Source organism: Myodes glareolus, chromosome 3, assembly GCF_982192425.1.
Source record: "Myodes glareolus chromosome 3, mMyoGla1.1, whole genome shotgun sequence".
Taxonomy (NCBI): Eukaryota; Metazoa; Chordata; class Mammalia; order Rodentia; family Cricetidae; genus Myodes; species Myodes glareolus.
Genome location: NC_142028.1, coordinates 59,754,893 through 59,773,951, shown reverse-complemented (window position 1 = coordinate 59,773,951; position 19,059 = coordinate 59,754,893). Strand labels below are relative to the sequence as shown.

The 19,059-nt window shown below is 48.6% G+C and overlaps 1 long non-coding RNA gene across 1 annotated transcript; it reads right to left on the bottom strand.

Annotated features, from left to right (window-relative positions):
* Positions 1-374: 374 nt before the first annotated feature.
* On the bottom strand, positions 375-18,076 carry LOC146895207 (uncharacterized). Its single transcript, XR_015000751.2, has 3 exons — positions 17,985-18,076; positions 15,101-15,150; positions 375-2,059 (listed from the first exon to the last, which is right to left on the bottom strand). It is a non-coding gene; the product is annotated as an uncharacterized LOC146895207 (long non-coding RNA).
* Positions 18,077-19,059: the final 983 nt, after the last annotated feature.

The following is a 19,059-nucleotide window of genomic DNA, read 5'->3' as shown; positions in this document are numbered from 1 at the left end:
TCCTCTCTCAGGAGTCTCCCTGTTTTCCCCGGGAGTCCTCCCTGCCTAAGTCACTCAGACCTGTTGCTCGGAAAGGCAAGATAGGAAACTCTAGAAATGCCTCGCCAGTTCTTCACCCTATTCACCAAGGGGTCACGCTGAAGGAGAGCCCAGTTGGGTCCGTAAGGACTCACAAGGACGGCGTAGTTCTTTATGCTGCATCGGGGTCAGCCATCATTCCTGCCAAGTAGAGACTCTGGGGCTTGTTTAATTGGGAATGTGATTTGCTTTTTAGCTGCTTGACATGAGTGAGTTTGGCTCAGTAATAGAAACATGAAATTTTTTTTAAAAGCAGTATTTATTGAGTACCTAGTATAAGTCAGTTGTAAGTCCTGGGTCTTCAAAGACATAAACAGTCGGATTTGATCTTCCTGCTTACACTCTGCTAAGATCTTTACCATCTGGCACGCACAGTGCTCCCCCACAACCTTGTAGTGTCTGTCCTGGTGACACTGGTTTGTGCTCAGTCCAAATGGGCTCCTTTTAAATTTGTCACAGCTGCTGGGTAGTGGTGGTGCACACCTTTAATTCCAGAATTCAGGAGGCAGAGGTAGGCATAGGCATATCTCTGAGTTTGAGGCCAGCCGGCTCCACAAAGTGAGTTCCGGGACAGCCAGGGCTACACAGAGAAACTCTGTCTCAAAATACATACATACATACATACATACATACACACATATGTCAGAGTTATAAGACTCTGTCTCCGAGAGTCAGGAGCAGTGGACACTCCTGTGGTCCTAACATTAGGAAGGGAGCAGGAGTATTGGGAGCTATTGGAGGAAATCATCAGTTACTCACAAGCTCAAACCCACGGGCTACATGGTCTGTAAATATGGTTTCCACTGAGATCTCAGCAGTCAAGGCTTCTCTAGGGAGGAGTGATATGGAGCCCAGTGGAGAGCCTCATGGTGCTTCCAGAATAAATGATGTGGAGAACAGTTAAGTCAGAGACTACAAAGCCATGCTGAACAAGTGAAGGACTTAGAGGAAGCAAGGTCTATAGGGACCTAAAGAGAAGATCATGCCAGGCCTTGAGTCATAGGACCAAGACCTGCATATTGACCAGTATGCAATCACCAAACATCTATAGCTCTTGCCTTCTTAAATCCAGTGAATGTGTGCATTGGTCTGTTTCTGCCTTCACCACCATGAGAACAACTCTACCAGCCCTGAATCAGGAAGATGAGAGATCCAAGAAGTAGACTGCCACAACTCTACTGTGGATCATTGGGAGTTGGGGGCTACCCACTGGAGCATAACCTAACCTAACCTAACCTAACCTAACCCAAACACTAGTTGAGCCACAGGTCCTGAACAATAAACAGTATCTGTCTCAAGCCACTAAGCTTTGGGATGCTTGTTACACAGCACAACTGCAACAGAGTTGACTGATACATTGTCTCAAGACACCGATGTTCAGCAATTAAAGCAATCCTTTATATATATTCTGCTTTCCCCCAATCCCTTTCTTGCCAGATCCTCACTTAAGAAGTTTTAAATATTACATGACAGATGTAGAGGTGCTGAGGCTGGGTGACATATATATAGCAGTGACAGAAGCTTCACAGTCCAGCAATGGCAAAGATCCAACTTCAGTTAGCACTTCCAGCTCATGAGCAGGCAGTGCTCTCTCCCAGCTTCTACTTGAGTTTGGCTCTTGAACCTCCAAGAAGGTCCCAGGAGAGTCCTGAAGATCTAGAACATTCCTTTTCTTCTCAAGGTAAACAAGCTCAGCTCCATCACTACAGCTGTGAATCCTGACTGGGTTACACAGAAGACTTATTATGTCCGGCCTCGGTTTCCTCAGTGACATGTTAGGCTTCTAATTCATGAGACTGGAGGGGGGTGCCTGTGGAGGTATGATCCAGTAGGCACGCAATCCATGCTAGCCATGTTCTCAGTCCTGGCTCTGAGATCTGAGCCCTCATCTACTACCCAGATGGCTCCTCTGGCTGGGATCAAAGGTGCAGTGGCATCTGGTGGGCACATCTGGGCAAAGGTCACTTCTTGATTTAGTGTCCTTAATTATAAAAAAAAAGAAGAAGAAGAAAACTTTTTAAATTGCTGACATTTACAGAGTGTTAGTGCTAAGAGCCAGGCCCTCACACATGTGACATCATTCAGTCTTCTTGACTGCTCTCAAAGGACCTATCCGTTCTTGTCCCTGTTTACAGAGAAGACTGCAATAGAAAGAGGCAAGAAGGCACAGCAGACTCCATGTGCATTCCTTGCCTACCCAGCAGCCTCCACTCTTTTTTGAAAAGAAGACATTCCAATCTTTTCTTTCCTTTTTTTGTTTTGTTTTTGTTTGTTTGTTTGTTTGTTTTGTTTTGAGACATGGTTTCTCTGTGTAATAGCCCTAGCTGTCCTGGAACTAGCTCTGTAGACCTGGCTGGCCTTGAACTCACAGAGATCTGACTGCCTCTGCCTCCCAGGCGCTGGGATTAAAGGCCTGCGCCATCACTGCTCCGCCCAGTTTTTAATTTGGGGAAACTCTGACCTTCCTTGATGGGCAAAGGGCCAAAACTGTCAATCAAGTTGTCCTGCTTTTCTGTGGATCACATGACCTAGGCCTGTGTGATCCTGGGACTTGGCCTCTTGAGTTACAGATCCAGGGAACCTACTTCACCTTGGCAACCTTGTCTGTGGGTCCTTGGATGCCTACATCCTAAACATATGAGATTTCCACCCCAAGAGCCACCTGCCTCTTCCAATGAGGCCCCAGATATCGAACTGAAGTCAGTAAGGCACTCTGGACCTTAGCCCATGTTCAAGAGCACCACAAGGTCACATGGGCTTTGAGGCCATGAACCCAGAGGGTTGAATACTGGTAGGAAGGGTCTTGTCGGGTGAAGAGTCAGGTTTGTATGGGAGCCCTGCCCACTCTGACATTATAAAGCTCTGTGGGATTCCTCAGGAGCGGCTTCTCACCCTTACAGACTTCACAACTCCACAGAACAGTTCCCAAGAGGCCCACAGATCCCTGCCTGAGTTGCACACCTGATGACAACGGGCTCCTGAGTCACCACCAGCCCAGCCTTCCCCACGCTGTTGTCCCAGAGTCAAGGGCACAGCCTAGGTCCATGAGACACTCTCCAAGGCTGGGACGATGGGTGTCCACCATGTCAGTAGGCCAGCTGGCCACCCTCCCCAGCTTCACACATTGTGGTGCCATGCTCCATGCAGGTCATACTGATGTTAAATTGATTTTTTATTTTGTAAGTCTGTTATAGTTGAGATGACCTGACAGATGTCACCAGGGGGAAGAGGGCAGGAACGGCTCTACAGAAATAAAACATGACTGTGCATAGAAACCAACATACTTTACGATCCTGCTAGTGGGGCCAGCTCAGTGACATCTCAAGGCTGGTACAGCGGGACACCTGGCACTGCTCTGGGACTGTCCCCCTCCCCACACAGAGCCTAGTAAGTGACCAGAAGCAAAAGTCCAAGGGAGGCAGACCAGAAACAGTTTCTCGATGAGGTGATACTGTCTAAGGCCATGGTGAGCACAACACACTTTGGGTTTGGGGAAACCATGGTCCTCATGATGAGACTTGGCTGAGGCCACACGGCACAAAGGAAGAGCACCTAGAACAGCCCTGCCCGTCTCCCAGTGCTCTGCAGTACCTGGGTTTGTCTCTTTAAGGCACTTCAGACGCTTCCGGCCACTGTTGATGGTCTGTGATCACATCATCATAATCCCCACAGCCACTCCCTTCCATCTGTTCGGTTTGGGCCCTCCTTGCTCAGTACCCACGGCACCCATAGCGCCAGTTGGTGTGGGATCCACAAATGCAAACTCATTTAAATGTCAGCTGTGGCGACACGGGGCTCAGAGAGGCAAACAGGTGACAGAAATAGATGTGACAATCACAGTATCCTAGGCTGTCGGCAGGCACTTCCAGCCCCTCTTAACCCTTGCTGGGGCAGGTGGCTCTGATAGCCGGGAACCCCTACCTGAGGGAAACCCAGGCAGACTCTCCATTCCTCCCACATTTTAGATGGGCCCCAGGCTCATCCCCACCTGGACACCTGGTGAACTTTGCTGTTTCCATGAACCGAGTCTTCAAGAAAGATTTTGTTTGTGCAAAGAGATCGGATGCCAAGAATTTGGAAATGACCGGCCTCTGTGATTTTCCAGGCAGCTTCAGTTAATGGGCTGTAAAGAAAGGCTCAAGTCCACTCCAGAATCAGTGGATGTCCAGGGTCCACCTTTTGCAGCCAAAAGTTTGCCTCCTGACTTATCTGCGTGGTGTGAGGGTGAGCCTCAGGGTTTAATCATGAAGGAGGAGGCACTTCTGTGGCGTCAGGAAACCTCTTGGCCTGCTTTGAAGCCCATCCAAGGTTAACTTTCAGTGGGCAGAAGTACCTAGCCTCTGTTCCCAGCCCTGGCCGTCCTGGCCCCTGGCCCCTTCCCCCAGCCTTGCACAACAAGGCACCAACTGGCACCATACAAAAGCAGCCTTGCCCTTGGATCCCCCAGTTCTGGGGTCTGGGCCAAGCTCCCGAGTGGCCTCAGTGAGACCAACTTACTTTGTTATCCTACTGTCCCTGTATTTGCAAGAAGAATGAGAGGGTGGCGGTCTCACTTGGGTTGAGGACTTTGCATTTGGGTCTAACCACCACCCTTGTGAGATCTCCCTTCTCTGGCAGCTGTGTTTCTGAACTGGGAGAGAGGGTGGAATCTCCCCTGGAAGAAGTGAGAGACATAAAGCTGAACGAAAGGACTTATGGGACAGGGCTCTGAGAGGGAAGGATGGATGACTTGTACGGGGACATGAAAAGCCATTGGAAAGGGACCTGCAGAGTACAGCAATGAAACTCTGGTGATGCTTGACCACAGACATGCTATTCAAGAATAGGGTGGCCATATAAGGTATCACGTGTCTGAGGCTGAGGGCTACCCTGAACCTGATCAGAGGTCTTGTGGCCTGGTGCTAAAGACCTCTGGGAACTGATAGGAAGCCTGTGGGACCAAGAAGCCAGCTGCAGCTGTGGCATGGTGGGTAGAGAGGCATGTGACTCAAAGGTCTTACCATGGCCCCTCTGCCCCCTTGAACCTCCTGGGCTGTGTATAGTGGGCTCTCTGGCCAGAAATCTTAGGTTCTGGTATGCCTCCATGCCCAGGGATGGAGGAAGAGGGCAGCTCATGTTTGGTTGCCTCAGTTTCCCCTTTTGTATGATAGAGAAGATCACCCATACAGTCTCACTTCTCAGGGTAAGGAATCAAAGATGGGTGATGGATTACTGGAGTCTGTCCTGAATCTGAGAGTGGCTTGCAAGGTTCCTCACTGGGGCCGCCATCGCAGCCTTAAAGCCACAGCTAGGAGACTACAAACCTAAATGGCATTTGAAGATGAGGGACCTTGCTCCTTGGTGGTTTCGTATTGAGCCTCAAGACCTTTTTCGACATCATGGAGAAGCAGACAATGTACTGGACATAACAGACTTTGCAGCCAGACTGCCTGTGTCCATATTTGGTTCTGCCACCTACCAACTGGGAATCTGTTGTAAGCTTCCTTGCTTACAATAAAACTAATGAATGACGTGAGAGAGCATTGACAAATAACTGTTTTGCTGCACCCATGGCAGACATTGCTAATCAATCAAGATAACTCTTTCTCATGGATCCTCAGAGTTCTCTCTCTGTGTGTGTCCAGAACTCCAGGAAGCCTTCCAGTTGACAGAGTTTGACTCCTGAGACGCCTTTTGCCTTCACCATCAGTAGCCAGAGAACACGGTTCCTAGCACACGGCAGACCATGGGCAAATGCCGCTGCTCAATCTCTGCTCAGTGCCGGAATTCTTAGCTTCCTATTTATTCAACCCCAGCAACAGGGAGCTCCCTCTGGCTGCCCATTTCATTGCTGGGCAGTTCTAAGAATTAAAATTTTCCTCTCAAATCTCCTTCCTTGCCCTCCCTTTCCAGTTCCTGTCAGTGGGTCTATGGCAGAGAGTTCCCTTCTTCCCTGATGTGCTGTCGTTACAGATTCAGGGGTTTTATTTTTAGGTGATAAATTTGAACCTTCTGATGAGTACAGCCTTCTCTCGGCTTGCCTGCGCTCAAGCCCAGGCTAGCTAAGCAGCTCTGGCATTTGATGGACAAGCAGGGGGGTCCCGGGGTTGGGGGAGGATGAGCATGAGTGTGTGTGTAGGTATGTATGGATCAGGACAGACTGAGCGAGGGGGAAGACAGGATGCCAGATGATGAGTTTTAAAGCCCCCTAGCACACCAGGCCAATGTCACTCCTTACATAAGCTTAATAGCTGCTGGGGATTGGGGCTACATCCAGGGCCCCATTGTTAGCTGATTAAGGCTGATTATTCCAAGGGGAGGGGGCCGTGAAGAGGGATGTGAAGTTATGTAACTAACCACGTATTTGAATTTAATCTACACTTCTAAATTTAGGAGGTGGAAGACTTCAAAGATGAGTTCTTGTCATTTAAAGGTGGCACTGGTGGGACAGGAGGGCATGGGTCCAGCAAGTGCAAGTCTCTGGGACCCAAGGCTGTGGAGGTGCTTTCCGTTTAGAGGGGATTTCAAGGTTTTTGTCTCATAGTGTTGCAAGAACATGCAAGGCAGCAATGTATCTGGGGAATGGGGCTGGAGAGGCAGTGTGTTGATGAAGGGTAAATCAAAAACCAACGTCCTTCAAGCTGGGTGACTCTATAAAAATCTGGAAGGTCATGCTTACCCAAAAGAATGGCATGTGTTCATGCGTGTGGTCATTTCCACGTGTATTGTCTGTGTGTCGGGGCACATAGCTTTGCTGTCCTAAACATTTTGTTTAGAGCCATAGAAAACCATAGAAGTCATTCAGATTGTTCAGAGGCCACAGGCACCTCTCACAGCAAGACTGGCTTGCTTAGCATGTGTAAGGTCCTATGTTCAAGTCTCTTGGTCTCCAGCCCACCTCCCCCCAAAAAAGCATAGGCATATATACTATAGCCCAACACTGAGGTGCCTGATACAGGAGGAACATGAATTTGAGGCTTTTTCTTTTCTTTACTTTTTCTTTCTTTTCTTTTCTTTTCTTTTTTTTTTTTTTTGAGACAGGTTTTCTTTGTACAGCCTTGGCTATCCTGGAATTCACTTTGTAGACCAGGTTAGCCTCAGACTCATAGAGATCCACCTGCCTCTACCTCTCCAGTGCTAGGGTTAAAGGTGTGCATCACCACTGCCTGGCAGAAGAACCTGTTTTGACTGAGAAAAAATGACAGACTTCCACAAGCACGAAGATGATGTCTAGTAGAAGGCTGCACACAGCCCGCAGGCAAAGCCATTAGGACAGCACTTTCCTGACGCTGGAAGTCAAACCTCTGAGTGAAGGACTCCTCCTGCTAAGAGTTGCAGATGCCACAGGGAACAACAAGTTGCCTCTCATGTCCACAATCATCTGAGTTTATGCCAACAACCACCCTGTTAAGAAAGAAGCTGCCGGGAGCTGAAGATAAAGAACAGCTGTTAGGGACTGGCGCCATGACTCAGCGCACCGAGCTTAAGAGCACTGTCTGATCTTCCAGAGGACCTGAGTTCAGTTCCTGGTATCCATATATAAGTTCACAACTAGCTGTAACTCCAGGTCCTGAGTATCTGACACCTTCTTCTGGCCTCTGTAGGTACTGCACACATGCGGTACACATGTAGGCAAAACATCCATATACATAAAATAAAAATACATAAAATTTAAAAAAACAGTTTTTGGGTTGCTAATGTCTCATAAAACACTCCTTGGCCACTGTGAAGGAGCAGTCCTGGTAGCCCTCTGAATTGTGCGTAAGAAAATGAGGCATACAAAAAGCACGATTTTTTGAAAGAAAAAAAAAAGCAAGAACTTTAATTCCTAATTCCCTAACTTATGCTTGTAACCTCAGCATCAAGGAGTCAGACACAGGTGACCAAGGGGCTCACTGGAATGTCAGTCTAGCCAGTAAGAGATGCATCTCAAAATACAAGCTGAGCTGGGCTGGGCATGGTGATGTACACACCATGTACATCATCCCAGCTTTAATCCCAGCACTGGACAGACAGAGATAGGCAGATCTCTGTGAGTTCTAGGCCAGTCTGTTCTACAAAGTGAGTTCCAGGATAGCTAAGGCTGCAGAGTGGGACGTTGTCTCAAAATTAAACAAACAAATAAAAACCAATCGGGGTTGGTAGAGAAGGTGTGACTCTTTCTTGCCTTTGGGCCACTGCCGTGACGTCCAGACTGCAGAGGATCCAGACACCCCAGGGCCCTGTGAACGCGGTCATGTCTCCCGGGATGAGCGCCAGCAAATCTCACCCAGGAGAGCTGGTTTGAGGCATTGCCACTTAAAGAGGAAACAGATTCAGTCCACTGTCAACCTGGATAAACTGTGGGCCTGGTCAGTGAGCAGACACTAGGAAATGCTGTCAGAAACTAGATTGAAGCTGCCCCTAGGGGGCGCACACTGATGTGGGGTGATTGGACAGTTACACAGTTTGGAGAAGGTAAAGTCCTCTAGGCAGTCTGCCAACCTGAAGACCCAACGGCTCAGGAGAAGGCTGAGGGGGCACCTGTGTTCACACAGGGACGTTCACGGAATCCTAACAGATTCTTGGGTGCTGGAAGACGGCTCAGCAGTTGCTCCTACAGAGGACCTGGATTCAGTTGCCAGCACCCACATAGTGGATCCCAGCCATCTGTAACTCTAGTTCCAGGGTACTGGACGCCTTCTTCTTACCTCCGAGGGAACAGGTACTCACATGGTGTGGAGGCCTGAAAATGTGAGCCTATTTCCATGTTAACCAAAAGTCAGAGAGTTGGAAATTATCCTCTAATCCTTCAAGGTTATTGTGTTTCTACCTCAAAGGTCCCCCCTAGATTTAAATCAAAGTTCTGCTCTCTTAAAGTTATTGTGAACAGGTGTGGCTAATATCCAGACCTTGTATTTCAGGAATAGAGAAGGAGATATGTTTCTACCTCAAACAAAAGTCTATGGATTCAACTAAGTTCCAGTTCCCTTAAGGAGATACTTTGGATTACACACAGGGAGTAGTAACTTTCAGAATGTTTTGATCTAGGGCGTGAGCGTGACTTGTTTTGTTCTAGCAACAGAATGTTTAACTATGGACGTAGCCCGCAACCTTCAACTGGTTCTGCTCATTTCCTTGTATCATGTTAATGCAGTTTTTTGTCTTACTCCTACTTTGGGGGGTCAGGGGTATTTAAGCAATTGGAAATTAAAGGCGAGTGAATTTCAGAACTAACTGGAATTCCCTCCCGAAACTATTCTGTGTTTCTCTGTTTTATTATTTTCTTTCACGCCTTCATATTCTTCACTATATTTCTAAATCCCCACGCCTTTACCCTAGTGAGAGGTATTCTTGTCGAGGCTGGTCCCTGACAACATGGCACACCCACACACATGCAGGCAAACAGGTGTATATAACATAAAATAAATAAATCTAAAAAAAAAATCTTAAAGTTGAAACAAGGTGGGGGTGGCAGGATGGTGGTGGATAAAGGCACTTTAGGTCAATGACCTGAGTTTGACCCCGTCCCCAGAACCCATGACCCCAGCAAGTTGTCTTCTTATCCCATCACACTAAATAAAGAAATGTAAAAATAAAACAAAATAATGTGGAGGAGAGGGCATTGCTAGTGAGCACGATGTGATTGTGAATCCCATTGCCACCCTGGAACCCATAAACATGTGCAATTGCAAGTTCATTTTAAACTGTTATTACCAGGTGTGGTGGTCTGAATAGGTACGGCCCCCATCGACTCATGTGTTTGAATGGTGGTCTATAGAGAGTGTCACTTTTAGGAGGTGTGACCTTGTTAGAGGAAGTATGTCACTATGAGGACAAGCTTTGAGGTCTCATATGCTCAAAATACTCCCAGTGTGGTGTTCAGCTCACTTCCTGTTGCCTGCAGATCAAGATGTAGAAATCTCAGTTACCTCTCCAGCACCACGTTTGCCTGCGTGCTGCCATGTCCCACCATGACCACTATGGACTAAACCTGTGAAACTGTAAGCCAGCCCCAGTTAAATGTTTTCCTTTATAAGAGTTGCCGTAGTCATGGTGTCTCTTCACAGCAATGGAAACCCTATGACACTAGGCATAGTGGCACAGGCCTTTAATCCCCATCTGGGGAGTCACAGGCAGGTGGATTTCTGTGAGTACAGAGAGTTCTAGGCCAGCCAGAGCTACAGGGATCCTGTTTCAGAAAAATAAAAATAAGCTGCTGTTATTAGTTTGGGCGACAGCTTAGCAGGTCAGAGTGTTTGCTGAGCAGGTGTGAGGGTCTGAGTGCAATCCTGCACCTGTGTAAAAGGCTGGGCGATGCTCTGTATGTCTGTAACACGGCTCGGTGCTGGGGTAGGAGACAGAATTGCTGGATTTAATGTCTGTCAACCTGGCTCTGGGAGCCGTGAGAGACTCTGTCTCAAGGGAGTAAAGTAGAGAATAATAGAGCCAGATATCCAGATCTTGTCTCCACACTCACAGACATTACATACATACACGCTCACATACACCACACACAAACACACACACACACTCACATACATTACACACATACCACTCATATACACCACACACATAAACCACACACACATATACATCCCACACATGCATCACCCACATACACGCTCACATACACCACACACAAACACACACACACACTCACATACATTACACACATACCACTCATATACACCACACACATAAACCACACACACATATACATACCACACATGCATCACCCACATACACACTCATATACACCACACACGCACAACACACACAAACACACACACTTACATATACCACACACATACACCACTCACACATACACCATATACAAATACACATACAAACACACACCACATGCCTCGCACATACAGATACACACTCACCACACATATACACCGCACACACATATATACACTACACACAACCATACTTATACACAGTGCGCAGACATACACACACTCATATATACACACACTCACATACACACTCACATATATTACATATGCTCACATACATCTCATACACACCACATGCATACATATATACACCACAGACCCATACATCACACACACACACACACACACACACACACACTTTTTAGAAGCTGTTCATGGAAGCCCACATCTATAACCGGGACCTGAGGTTGCCATGAGTTCCAGGCCATCCTAAGCTACAGAGTAAGACTCTATCTCAAAAACTAACAATAATAGTTACTATTATTATTATTTGCAGCCAGTCGTGATAATCCACACACCGAGAAAGCTGAAGCAGGAGGATCACCACAAGTTTAAGACCAGCTTGGCTTAAGCAGAGAGACTCTGTTTCAAAAGGGAAACCCCCCCCCAGATAAATAAAAATTACAAAATAATAACAAATAAAAACATTCTTAAGTAAAGTACAAATGAACTGTCTGTCAGCCCAAGTGGGAGCACGTGCACAGCTTCAAGCAGGGCTGCATGTATCGGCATGGTGGAGGCAAGACTGAATGAACAGGCAGGAGCCACCTTTCTTTACAGGTAACGGAGGAAGCACAGGGGTCGGTGAGGCCGCTAGGTGCTGAGTCTGGGTCATGGGACTGTTGCAGCGTTTGCTGGTTTTGTAACATTCCTGTTTCTTCACCATCATTATCTTTCTTAAAGTTTTTACTGTCATTGTTGTGTGGAAGGGGCACGTGTGTCTCACAGCAAGCGTATGGTGGGCAGCCTTAGAGAACCGCTTACCTCCTACCTTTGCATGAGTTCTGGGGGGCACACTCAGATCTAGGCCTTTACCCTCTGAGCCATCTGGACTGAGCTGTGCCTAATTTCCATGCTTCTCCCAGAGAGTCCCCACACTAACCTTGCAGCCTTGGAACCCTTCCTCTATACACTGCATCACGTACCCACCCACATAGAGCCATTCCTTAGACAGTCAGAATCCAGTCTCCTGGTTTTCTAGCCCGGGCACCCTGGCAGCTGGAACAGGTGTGAGCTGTGAGGCAGCACCAGGGTGGGAGGGAGGGGGTGGCTGCAGTAGGATAGAGGGACACTGCAGGGACTGTGCTTGACCAGACAAGTATCTGGACTCTGATTAAGAGTCTGGGGGATTGGGAAAGAACAGGGTAACTGCATACAGGCATTGGCCAGCAAGGCCCTGCCCAGAGGAAGGGCCACACCCTGCAAAGACTGGCCAGCTCCCCTGCAAGGCAGGAGGCCCCTCATGGGTGGACATGTGAGCAGGCCCTCCCAGCAGCACGTGCAGCCCCACGTGTGGCCCTGCCGCTGGCTCTCCAGCTCGGCCGGGGCTGATGCCAGCTCCAGAGGAGCCAACAATGCCTGCAGATGAGCAAAGGAGGTCCAGGGTGGAGGAGGGAGCATCCGCTGTGTGACCCTCCCACTGGCTGCCTTCCTTGCCCAGCTCTGTGCTCCTTGCTCATCTTTTCCAGGATAAAGATGACAGCAGTGACAGAGACGGTGACATCCAGCCACGATCACTGTGTGTTAGGCTCTGTCCCAGGCTCCTTCCCCAGCAGCTCAGTTAACCTTCCTAGCAACCCCACGAGGTTAACCCTTTCCTTGTCCCCACATGATGAGAGGTAGTTATGACAACAGCGTTTTCTGATGGGACCACAGTGACTGCGTGGACAATGGTGACGACAACAGGCCTGTGGTTGTTGAGGGCTCTGTACCAGCTGTGATGACTCATGCTTTGAATCCCAGCCCTTGGGAGGCAGGGGCAGGGGAGTCTCTGAGTCTGAGCCCAGCCTGATCTACATAGCAAACTCCATGCCACTCACGGATACCTAGAAAGGTCTTGTCTCAAAGAACCAAAACAAGCCAACAAGTCAACCTTGAATCCTTCTGGCCATTAAAACTCATTTTATAGAGGAAGAAAGAGCCCCAGGGAGGTGAGGTCACTCATTACAATGTCACATCTGGTCAAGGGGCAGTGCTGGACTGCAACCTAGGGTCACTGCTGGTACTTTCTGGAACGGTGGCCGACTTGCATCCTAAGGCGATACTCTGGCCTGTGACCACAGGGTGCTAATTACTGCTCCTCACCCCAGGGTTTTCAGCTGGGCAGGGTAGAAGGAACTAGGCTGAGGGCTCAGGCTCTCAGGACTAGACCCACCCACCGCATCCTGGCCTTATCCTGCTTCCTGCCCTCGGGTTTAGATTCAGACAAACGTTTTCCTGTCAATTTTCTCTCCCTGAAGACTCAGGTTGGCCACTTGCCCAGCATTCCAGCCAATGTCTGATAGGCGACCTCTCTTTCTGGACTGCTAGCCCAGTTGCCCCCGAGCTCTGAGGAGTCTCCCAGTCTTGGTCTCCTCCCACCTTTCATGCCCTTACTTCTTGCCTGGTGATGCAGACCCTGGCCCAAAGCCCAGTCTAGAAAGCTCCCGGGACTTGGAAGACTACTGATCATTCACACCTGATGAGCTAGAGAAGGTGGGAGCCACCCACTCACAGAGCAATCAAAAGGCAGGGGCTGATAGATGCCAGGATCCTTGCCTGCCCAATCCTGCAGCGGGCTGAAGAGCCTGGGAGAGTGGCCCATCTAGGTGTTGTTGTGTTGGTTGTGTGGCTCCCTCTGACCCACCTTGATGTACTTCTGGGACATAAATCGGATGGGGACTCCCAGAAACTGGGCCTCCAGGACTGCCTGCCTGGAATCCTCTGCACACTGATGCTTCCCCTTCTATCATGGCCTTGACCTGGAGATCCCTGTCCCTGCTGGACGTGAAGGAACCATGCCAGGACCTGTGTGCTGACCAGCTTTCTGTTGCTGTGACAAAATGCCTGAGATAATACATTCACAAAGAGAAAACTCTTGTTTTGGCTCACAGTGTAGAGGTTTCAGTTCATGGCCGGTTGGTCCTGTAGTTTTGGGTCTTTGGCAAGAAGGCACACAATAGCAGGGTTCAGTGGGCAGAGCCTTATGGGAAAGAGAAATGGCCAGCATCCCATAGTCTCAAGACTTTATTCCCAAGTATCTGAGGAGCACCCCTACCTACCCCCTCTAACATCCCAACAGCACCAAGCCAGAGACCAAGGCCTTAATATCCAGGCCTTTGGGGAACATTCAAGATGCAAACTAAAGCCTGGATGTGGGGGTACCCACCTGTAATAAGCCAGCATTCAGGCAGCTGAGGCAGGAGGATAATGAGTTCAAGTTCACTGTGAGCTACACACCAAGAGTTTGTCTCAAAAACAAAGATGTGAATGAGCCAGTTTCTGGGGATCTGATGTCCTCTCCTGACCTCTTCAGGCACCAGGCACTCACAAGGTGCACGCATGTGCAGGCAAACACTCAGGCACGTAAAATGAAAGTAAATAAAGGTAAAGGAAAATTTTAAGCCTTGCATCAATGTCTTACTGCCGCACCCGTCAGGAGGACAAAGCATTTGAGGGCTGAGACTTTGGTGGCAGAATTTCTCCCATCAGCCTGTGGTTGGGCTAGGAGTCAAGAATGGGCATGAAAGATGGGACTAGCCATCAGAGCACACATGCATGTACACACACACACACACACATACACACACACCATCAGCACCACCACATGCATGGCTTTCTACCTAAGTCCCTTTAGCATTTTAGGCAATCTTGTCCTCACTTGGAGCTGGAAGGATCCTTTGACGTTGACTTGAGCCCTCACGGGTAACTTACAGTCAGTTAAACGCTGGTCTAATTCTCCTGGAGATCTGAAGGCAGACAATGTTCTCCACATATGTCTACCACACTGATTTAGTACCTTCTTGTTTTTATTTATTTATTTATTTAATTTATCTATTTTTGTTTTCGAGACAGGGTTTCCCTGTGTAGCCCTGGCTGTCCTGAAACCCGCTTGGTAGATCAGTCTCGCCTCAAACTCACAAAGTTCTGCCTGCCTCTCTCTGCCTCCCGAGTGCTGGGATTAAAGCTGTGTGCCACCATCGGGCAGCGATTTAGTACCCTCTGTAAAAAACCCTGTACCCCAGACCCAGCTTCCTCATCCGAGAAGGATGAAAGGCAACCTCCAGCTCTCAAATTCTCAGACACATTGGTTGGATGTAACTCAGTGCTAGAACACTTACCTGGCACACAGGAGGACCTGGGTTCAAGTCTCAAAAGCAGGCAGTCACACCTGGGAGAGCATTGGTGAGACTATGTCAGAAGTTTAGAGGGCAGAGCCCAAGGTTTCCTATGTAATCAGTGAATGAACGGCACCTGCTAGCACCAGCTGTCATGACTGCCACGGTCAGCATCTTCCCCGTCACACCTGTCTTCCCAAGGCTGATTGGCTGCCGAGGCAATCCAAGGAATAGGCCATAGTGTCGGGGACCGAGCACACAGACACTCCACCCCGGCACCATGCCCACCTCCAGAAATCCACAGCACCTGCCAAGGCCTGCCCACACCAGAGGCCAAGAGCAAAGGGTCCCAGGAGCCCAGATGAGGACTCAGGATTAGAGGGTCAGAGCTTAGAAGATACAGGCCTGCTTGAGCCTTGTGCCAGTGGGGACTTTTTCTAGATGTGGGAAAAGGATGGTCACCAGCAACTGCCCATGTCACTTCCTGTCTACACTACCTAGTTCTTGTGGTGGTTTGATTAGCATGACCCCTATAGGCTTGGAACTTTGGACTAGAAAGCCAGTCAAATGTTTTAAGTGGGCCTAACAGACCATGCTAGTTAGTAGGCGTATGAAGACATTGTACTGAGAACAGTGTGGGCTATGGAGGCCCAACTCAAGAGATTTCAGAGGGGAACAATATTAGCAACTGGGCCAGAGACCCTTTTTGTGATTTTTTTTCAAAGAATGAGGCTACTTTCTGCCTTTGTCCTGAGAATTTGCTTAGGGGTAATTGAAAAGTACTGGGCTAGTTTCTTTATCTGAGTTTTCAAGACAGACTAATCTTGACTGCAGCATGGTTATTAGTATCAGTCTTGGTCTGGTCTTTAATGAGAAAGAGCAAGGAGGACAAAAGGAAAAACAAAATGTACAGTTTGAAAAGAAAAGAGCATCAGAAAAATTAATATTGGAGCCAAAGCTTGTGCTAAAAGAGATAAGAAGTTAAAAGAGCCGGGCCGTGGTGATCTCTATGAGTTTGAGGCTAGCCTGGTCTACAAAACAAGTTCCAGGACAGCCAAAGCCACACAGAGAAACCCTGTCTTGAAAAGCAACAACAAAACAAACAAGCAAAGTTTAAAGAAAGGCCTGGTCTTCTCTGGAATAAAGGGGGTGGGAGGACTCAGGTCTACTTTCCATCCAGCTAAGCTTCCAACTCATGAGACGCAAACGGTCTAAGGGATCTTCTGCTCTTGAAGAGCAGCAACAAATGAAAGCTGCTGTGGATGTGATTGGTGGGGGGCAGGCGCCACCCTAAACAGGCGACTGAACTTGCCAGTCTTGTCCACTTGGTTCTGGCTTTAGAGTCACGCAGGATATACTAGTGAAGGGGTGGCGGACTCTTCCTATGCAATGAAAGAAAGCCTCTGGGGCCAGGCATTTGGCAGGGGAGTCCCCACATGGAGGCCCTGAAAGGCCAGTGCACGAAGCTGTGAAAGTGAAACCAGGACTACACTGGAGACCCTAAGATGTTAGAGATGCCAGGGCCAAGGGATGTCTGCCAGGGAGAGCGGCAGCCCGGGAGTGGAACCAGCCCAAAAGAGAAAAGTATGTCACAGTCAGCAAAGTTGGAAGGGTGGAACCATCTAACCCTTTGACATCAAACATGGAGCTGCAGGATTTGGCATTTCCCCTGCTGGCTGTCAATCTTGCTTTGGTTCAGTATTTCCTCACTATGCACCCCACCCCATTCCTTCATTGTGGGCTAGTAATGTATATTCTTTTTTTTTTTCATTTTATAGAGGCTAAGAAATTGCCTTGAGTCTCAGAAGGACTTTGGAGTTTTTAAAAGTGTTGAGATCGAAAGACTAAAGGAACTTTCGAAATCAGACTAAATGTATTTTCATTATGATACTGCTAGGAGCCTATAGAGGCTAGGGAGTGAAATGTGTTGGTTTGAATGAGAATGCCCCACAGGCTCATATGTCCTCAGTTGCTGGAACTGTGTCAGAGGGGTTAGGAGGTATGGTACTGTTGGAGGAAGTGTGACACCGGGGACAGGCTTGAGGTTTCAAAAGACTTGGTGCCATTCCCAGTGTGCTCTCTGCCTCCTGTTTGCAGATCAAGATGTGAGCTCTCAGCTGCTGCTCCAGCCACCTTGTCATCGGTCTGTCATGGTAAACCCTAATCCCCTGGAAACATGAGCCCTATTAAACCTTCTTTTGTGAGTTGCCTTGGTCATGGTGTCTTAGCAATAGAAAAGTAACTAAGACGCGAAACCAAATGATTCTGTGCAAGTCACCTTCTAAAAGCACAGGGCTGTGCACATCAGGAAGTAGCAGATCCTGGGGGGGGGATATGCAAATCAGAATAAAGGGAAGGTGGGGGGGCGGGACCATCAGGGAGAGTGGTGTGCAGCACAGATGGGTGACTACAAGCAAGCCCCAAAGACCATGGGGCCAGAGGAACAGCTCGTGTAAAGGTCCTGAGTCAAGAGCAACAGTCTGCCAAGAAGAGCAGTGTGTATCTGGGGCAGAGTGAGCGGGGAGTTCAGAGAATGCGGGGGCAAAAGCAGAGATATTCCCACTCCCTCTCCTTCCCACAGCAGCCCCCACAACCGTCATTCTCTTCTTCCCACCTCCAGCTCCCATCCTGAGGAAGACAAGACAAACCATTCCTCTGGTCCAAGGCTAGTCCCCTTCACTTCTGGGCTCCATTCTGGCCCCTCATGTCTCCTTGGAGCCCTGTCCCACACTGTTTCCTGCTCCTTCACACCTTGCTGTCTCCAGTCTGCTTTTCCAGACCCAGGCAAGGACCTATATCTCCCAGAAACTCCTCTTATAGCTCAGCTAATTCAGGGCCCCGGGGTACCTCAGCAGCCACAGCTCCCCCACCTCCAAGACTCACTCACCAAGGCTACGGTAAGCTCCAGGAGTCACAGAAATCCCCAGCTCCTCTGGACGGCCCTGTCAGAACACAGCCCAGGAATGAAGCTGTGTGAGCAGAATTCCGAGTGCTTACGAGAAAACTCTTAAGAAAACAACAAAAGTCTTATGACCTCAGTTTCTTCAAAACGCGGAATTGTTCTTGGAATGTGTTTCCACGCTCCTCCCAGGTGTAGCCGGCAGGAGCGAGTTCACTTCAGATTGTTCTTTACAACTGGCTATTGTTATTTGTTTATATGCCACCATAAAAAACCATGGGGTTGTCATGTGTGGCTTGCCCTTGTGATCGCACACCTCACTTGTGTGATTCTTTATAATTCCCAGAATAAAAAATTGTCTGCTCCTCTGATTAAGTTGGCTATTGCATGAGACTTTAGTCTGCCTCATTTACCAACTCCGTTCTCCCAGGTCCCACCACCTCTGGAGCAGTAAACATGTCCCCAGCTCAGAGCTCAGGGTTTGGCCAGATGTGCCGGTGGCACTTCTGTGGCTTCAGACTAAAACCTCCAGCACTCTCTCTCCTCCGCCTGTCCCCCACTCTAAGAAAGACTTGGTTTCAGCCACTCGCACCTTTTTGCAGATCACTAGACAGATCTGGTCCTTCCTGTCACCCCAGCTACCAAATGCCACCATCCTCCTGTCTTCTTTTAAATTAAAAATTATGGTGGTTTTGTGTGTGTGTGTGTGTGTGTGTGTGTGTGTGTGTGTGTGTGTGTGTGTGTGAGTGAGATGGGGGGGTTGTGCCATGACATATATATGGAGTCAAAGGACAGCTATGTGAAGTCAGTTCTTTCCATTCATCTTTACAAGGATTCCAGAGATCAGATTGAAGGTGTCAGGTTATTGACAAGCATCTTTACCCATTGAGCCATCTTGCCATTCCTCCCCCAGGCCTACTCCTTCCTCTTAACCCAAATCCCGTCAAAACATAAGCAGGGGAGGAGGCATGCCAGACTCAGGAATCAGTTAGTTAAATCACTGAGTGGCTTCAAGCAAATTCTTCTAACTCAGTTTCAAGGTGTGACCTTTGACCTTCTGAGG